The following is a 6896-nucleotide window of genomic DNA, read 5'->3' as shown; positions in this document are numbered from 1 at the left end:
TGTCCTACCGTAACAGTTACACCTCTGTCCTACCGTAACAGTTACACCTCTGTCCTACCGTAACAGTTACACATCTGTCCTACAGTAACAGTTACACCACTGTCCTACCGTAACAGTTACACCTCTGTCCTACAGTAACAGTTACACCTCTGTCCTACAGTAACAGTTACACCTCTGTCCTACACTAATAGTTACACCTCTGTCCTACAGTAACAGTGACACCTCTGTCCTACAGTAACAGTTACACCTCTGTCCTACAGTAACAGTTACACCTCTGTCCTACAGTAACAGTTACACCTCTGTCCTACCGTAACAGTTACACCTCTGTCCTACCGTAACAGTTACACCTCTGTCCTACCGTAACAGTTACACCTCTGTCCTACCGTAACAGTTACACCTCTGTCCTACAGTAACAGTTACACCTCTGTCCTACCGTAACAGTTACACCTCTGTCCTACCGTAACAGTTACACCTCTGTCCTACAGTAACAGTTACACCTCTGTCCTACCGTAACAGTTACACCTCTGTCCTACTGTAACAGTTACACCTCTGTCCTACAGTAACAGTTACACCTCTGTCCTACAGTAACAGTTACACCTCTGTCCTACCGTAACAGTTACACCTCTGTCCTACAGTAACAGTTACACCTCTGTCCTACCGTAACAGTTACACCTCTGTCCTACCGTAACAGTTACACCTCTGTCCTACCGTAACAGTTACACCTCTGTCCTACCGTAACAGTTACACCTCTGTCCTACAGTAACAGTTACACCTCTGTCCTACAGTAACAGTTACACCTCTGTCCTACAGTAACAGTTACACCTCTGTCCTACCGTAACAGTTACACCTCTGTCCTACCGTAACAGTTACACCTCTGTCCTACAGTAACAGTTACACCTCTGTCCTACCGTAACAGTTACACCTCTGTCCTACCGTAACAGTTACACCTCTGTCCTACAGTAACAGTTACACCTCTGTCCTACCGTAACAGTTACACCTCTGTCCTACAGTAACAGTTACACCTCTGTCCTACCGTAACAGTTACACCTCTGTCCTACTGTAACAGTTACACCTCTGTCCTACCGTAACAGTTACACCTCTGTCCTACAGTAACAGTTACACCTCTGTCCTACAGTAACAGTTACACCTCTGTCCATTCTTTACATTTCCAAGCAAAATGCAAAACAAACCACTTTTTTAAAAATCGCTGATATGCTCAGATTTTTAAGTTTATCAAAATAAATGTTACACCGATACGTTCACAAAGGCCGTGTGTCTCTAACGGTGAAGTCGCTGTTTCGATAGCATGTACTGTTGTGGATTTATTAAGGCTTGTTTGAAGGGTTCTCTCACTCATTAGGTGTGGGGATTAATGATCAAAGAGAGCTTTATAAGTACTGAAGGAACACTGCTTGTCTGTCCTGAAGATAGTGTCGTGGTTATGGCGCATGGCTTTGGCGTGGGCGGCCTGGGTTCAAATCCTGCTGTGGTACATCAATCAATGTGTCCCTGGCCAAGATGTTGTTTGACTTTTTCAACTACTCTCACTACTTCAACTTATTCTTATGGATTTAAGCTATTCATCCAGACAATGTATAAAAGGCTCCATTACCTTGTAGCTCACGTTATGGCTCCGTAGCAGACGCTTTTATAACAATAGGCTAACGATTGGGTCATAACCACGAGACTTACTGTCACACAGTAGAGGAATTACCGTATAGTACAGGAGAAGCTCACAGGCAGTTTGGACTTCCATTATCTGTTTAGGTTTAATTACTAATGTTAACTAGCATGTTAGTGATCAATAATTACTAATGTTAACTAGTATGTTAGTGATCAATAATTACTAATGTTAACTAGCATGTTAGTGATCAGTAATTACTAATGTTAACTATCATGTTAGTGATCAGTAATTACTAATGTTAACTAGCATGTTAGTGATCAGTAATGACTAATGTTAACTAGCATGTTAGTGATCAGTAATTACTAATGTTAACTAGCATGTTAGTGATCAATAATTACTAATGTTAACTAGCATGTTAGTGATCAGTAATTACTAATGTTAACTAGCATGTTAGTGATCAGTAATTACTAATGTTAACTAGCATGTTAGTGATCAGTAATGACTAATGTTAACTAGCATGTTAGTGATCAGTAATGACTAATGTTAACTAGCATGTTAGTGATCAGTAATTACTAATGTTAACTAGCATGTTAGTGATCAGTAATGACTAATGTTAACTAGCATGTTAGTGATCAGTAATGACTAATGTTAACTAGCATGTTAGTGATCAGTAATTACTAATGTTAACTAGTATGTTAGTGATCAATAATTACTAATGTTAACTAGTATGTTAGTGATCAATAATTACTAATGTTAACTAGCATGTTAGTGATCAGTAATTACTAATGTTAACTAGCATGTTAGTGATCAATAATTACTAATGTTAACTAGTATGTTAGTGATCAATAATTACTAATGTTAACTAGTATGTTAGTGATCAGTAATTACTAATGTTAACTAGCATGTTAGTGATCAGTAATTACTAATGTTAACTAGCATGTTAGTGATCAATAATTACTAATGTTAACTAACATGTTAGTGATCAGTAATTACTAATGTTAACTAACATGTTAGTGATCAGTAATTACTAATGTTAACTAGCATGTTAGTGATCAGTAATTACTGATGTTAACTATCATGTTAGTGATCAGTAATTACTAATGTTAACTAGCATGTTAGTGATCAGTAATTACTAATGTTAACTAGCATGTTAGTGATCAATAATTACTAATGTTAACTATCATGTTAGTGATCAGTAATTACTAATGTTAACTAGCATGTTAGTGATCAGTAATTACTAATGTTAACTAGCATGTTAGTGATCAATAATTACTAATGTTAACTAGCATGTTAGTGATCAATAATTACTAATGTTAACTAGCATGTTAGTGATCAGTAATTACTAATGTTAACTAGCATGTTAGTGATCAGTAATTACTAATGTTAACTATCATGTTAGTGATCAGTAATTACTAATGTTAACTAGCATGTTAGTGATCAATAATTACTAATGTTAACTAGCATGTTAGTGATCAGTAATGACTAATGTTAACTAGCATGTTAGTGATCAATAATTACTAATGTTAACTAGCATGTTAGTGATCAATAATTACTAATGTAAACTAGCATGTTAGTGATCAATAATTACTAATGTTAACTAGCATGTTAGTGATCAGTAATTACTAATGTTAACTAGCATGTTAGTGATCAGTAATTACTAATGTTAACTAGCATGTTAGTGATCAATAATTACTAATGTTAACTAGCATGTTAGTGATCAATAATTACTAATGTTAACTAGCATGTTAGTGATCAGTAATTACTAATGTTAACTAGCATGTTAGTGATCAGTAATTACTAATGTTAACTAGCATGTTAGTGATCAGTAATTACTAATGTTAACTAGCATGTTAGTGATCAGTAATTACTAATGTTAACTAGCATGTTAGTGATCAATAATTACTAATGTTAACTAGCATGTTAGTGATCAGTAATTACTAATGTTAACTATCATGTTAGTGATCAATAATTACTAATGTTAACTAGCGTGTTAGTGATCAATAATTACTAATGTTAACTAGCATGTTAGTGATCAGTAATTACTAATGTTAACTATCATGTTAGTGATCAATAATTACTAATGTTAACTAGCGTGTTAGTGATCAATAATTACTAATGTTAACTAGCATGTTAGTGATCAGTAATTACTAATGTTAACTAGCATGTTAGTGATCAGTAATTACTAATGTTAACTAGCATGTTAGTGATCAATAATTACTAATGTTAACTAGCGTGTTAGTGATCAATAATTACTAGGGGTGTGACGAGACGCTTACTCCACGAGACGAGACACATCACGAGATTGGGTTCACAAGAACGAGACGAGATTTAAAATTTTTTTTTAAAGAAATCCTCAATGATGAAATATATGAATGGAAAATAGTTTTTTTATTCAACTGAAAAATCACAAAATGCAAAACAATTTGTGTGCATTTTGAAATCAACTATTAATGATGAATGTTATTTAACTTTTTTACTATTTTAATGACTCATATGCAGTAAAGGACATGCAAACACTGCAAAATGTTTTGTATAAAATCTACCAACTGGCTTCTGCCCTGTACAATTTCACATGAGAAATCTAACTCCTTTCCACAAATCGAACATAAAAAAATAAACAGTATGTGTAAATAAAATAAATGTGTAAATAACAGAAAAACTTTAAATGCAAACAGTAAGTGTATCAATAACCAAAGTACTGCTCTCTCAAAACTACAAGTGCAAACAGAAACATTTTTTTTCTATAAGATAAACTACACAGAACAGCCTAAGATATGGTCATGTTATTTTTCAAGAATATAAGCATGTCGACTATTTCTGGCAGCAGTTGAGACCTTTGGGCAGTAACTATGTCTCCTGCAGTAGAAAAAACACACTCACTTGGAACAGAGGTAGCAGGGATGGAAAGGTATGCTTTGGCAAGTGGAGACAGCAAAGGATATTTAGGAGTTGCCGAAATCCGACATTTTCCACCACAGAAAATGGCCTCATATCAGCTGCAATGAAAACGCCTGTCCCTCGTTATTGCCGTGGCTCTTACACTTACCGGTGGCAGAGATGCAAAGGCTTCTAGAGTTGTTTGGCCTTTTAATGTTTTCGTCGCGGGTGCTGTAGTTGGTAGAGAGCTGTGGTGGTGCTGTAAGTGTTTTTGCACCGTGCTCGTGTTAGCCGCGGTATACAGCATTTTTTCTTACAATGTTTACATATTGTGTTCGTCTTGTCTGTCACTCTTTCGCCGTTTATTATTTCCGCAGGAAAACCAAAATGTTTGCACACAAATGATTTAAAAGTGGCAGGGGGATCTTCAATAGTAACTCCACGCTCCATCACGCTGACATCACATCGCCTCACGAGACAACTTTTCACCTCGACGAGAAGTCTCGTCACGTTTTAATCTCGCGAGATCTCGTAAAACGAGATCTCGTCACACCCTTAGTAATTACTAATGTTAACTAGCATGTTAGTGATCAGTAATTACTAATGTTAACTAGCATGTTAGTGATCAGTAATTACTAATGTTAACTAGCATGTTAGTGATCAATAATTACTAATGTTAACTATCATGTTAGTGATCAGTAATTACTAATGTTAACTAGCATGTTAGTGATCAATAATTACTAATGTTAACTAGCATGTTAGTGATCAGTAATTACTAATGTTAACTAGCAGTAATTACTAATGTTAACTAGCATGTTAGTGATCAGTAATTACTAATGTTAACTAGCATGTTAGTGATCAGTAATTACTAATGTTAACTAGCATGTTAGTGATCAGTAATTAGCCTGTGTCTATGTTACCTCCTTACATATCCCTACGCTCGAGACAGACAGGCAGACAGTTAGACAGACAGGCAGAAAGACAGTTAGAGAGAAAGATTGAATATAGTTCTCTCTCTCTCTCTCTCACACTCACTCACTCACTCACTACTACCAGAGATGGTTACACAGACAGACAGACAGGCAGACAGACAGACATACAGATAGGTTGTCAGTTACACAGGTTGTGTCTGTGATTCATTCCTGAACTGTCAGGGGGATTTTGACATGTCAGAGCATGCGCAGTTCATCCTCCCATCAGAACCACACACGCGCGCGCGCGCGCACACACACACACACACACACACACACACACACACACACACACACACACACACACACACACAGTAACTCGGCTGTAATAACGTGTATCAGTCCGGTGTTGTGCAGAGTTTTGCATCCATAACGGAAATGAATGACTTTTAAGAGAAAGTAGTGCAGTCTTTATAACCCATATAAAGTTCCTGCTCAGGCTCCATGCGGATGGTAAATGATCTGTAGTCCATAACTGTAACGTTTAGCGTTATTAATGCTGTATGAGACTCAGTAGTAGCCTGTGGAGGGGGGGTGAGATGTTCGGACGGGATGCCCAAACTCAGCACAACACCGGCCAGAGGAACGGCCAACGACCCACTCTCACACCGAGCACTTTATCACCACACACGGCCTCAAACACAGAGAACACACGTCTTACCTCAACGGCACGTCCTCCGGTTCGCTCTGTGTCCACCTGTCTCCGGTGCTCGGGTCCTCTGAGCCACAGACAGGCTGGTGCTGCTCCGACAGACAGGTTGGACTCCACCGGGACACACAGTCCGGGGCTGTAGCGTCTTTTAACTGTCTGTCTCTCTCCGGGTCTCTGCCCCGTTGTCTCCGTCTCGCTGTGTGTCTGTCTGTCTCTTTCTGTCTGTCTCTCTGCCTGTCTGTCTGTCCCTCTCTGTCTCCTGTCTCTGTTTTCGTGGCGCTAAACTTCAAACTTCAACCGCCGCCATTTTCCGCTTTTCCCGCGAATCACAGGAGGAGGAGGAGGTTTCCTGCCATTTACATAAGCGTCTTCAGCACGCCGTTATCGGTGACGTCATCACGTCGACCCACCGGGAACTAATCAGATTTATTTATTTTTTTAATGTGAATTTAAGGGATTTATTTAGTCTCTCAAAACGTATAGACACAAAGTAACAAAGCTGTCGTACTGCACGGGGAACTTTTAGGAGAATAATGTATGTATTGTATATTGTTTACATTATTTGTTATTGGTAATAACATAATTGTATCAATAACAAGCTTAAATAAAGTGTATTTTTAAAGATATTACATAGAATTTAAAGGTCAAACTGGATATTGATTTTATGTGTAATTTCTGTAGAAATAATATAAATATTAACATTTTATATTACATATTTATAACATGTACATGTATTTTTGTCTTGTACTTTTCCTATATTCTGTTGTCTATG

General features: G+C 37.3%; 1 protein-coding gene across 3 annotated transcripts in view; it reads right to left on the bottom strand.

The window, feature by feature from the left end:
• The window catches only part of phf19 (PHD finger protein 19), a 30451-nt gene extending 23957 nt beyond the window's left edge, over positions 1–6494 (bottom strand). For all 3 annotated transcript variants that reach the window (XM_028577464.1, XM_028577467.1, XM_028577466.1), the window contains exon 1: positions 6134–6494. The gene's annotated coding sequence lies outside the window, so the exon portion shown is untranslated. The remainder of the gene's footprint in view (positions 1–6133) is intronic.
• Positions 6495–6896: the final 402 nt, after the last annotated feature.

This window comes from Perca flavescens, chromosome 5 (genome assembly GCF_004354835.1).
Source record: "Perca flavescens isolate YP-PL-M2 chromosome 5, PFLA_1.0, whole genome shotgun sequence".
NCBI classification, from domain to species: Eukaryota; Metazoa; Chordata; class Actinopteri; order Perciformes; family Percidae; genus Perca; species Perca flavescens.
This window is presented reverse-complemented; position numbering and strand designations above follow the sequence as displayed.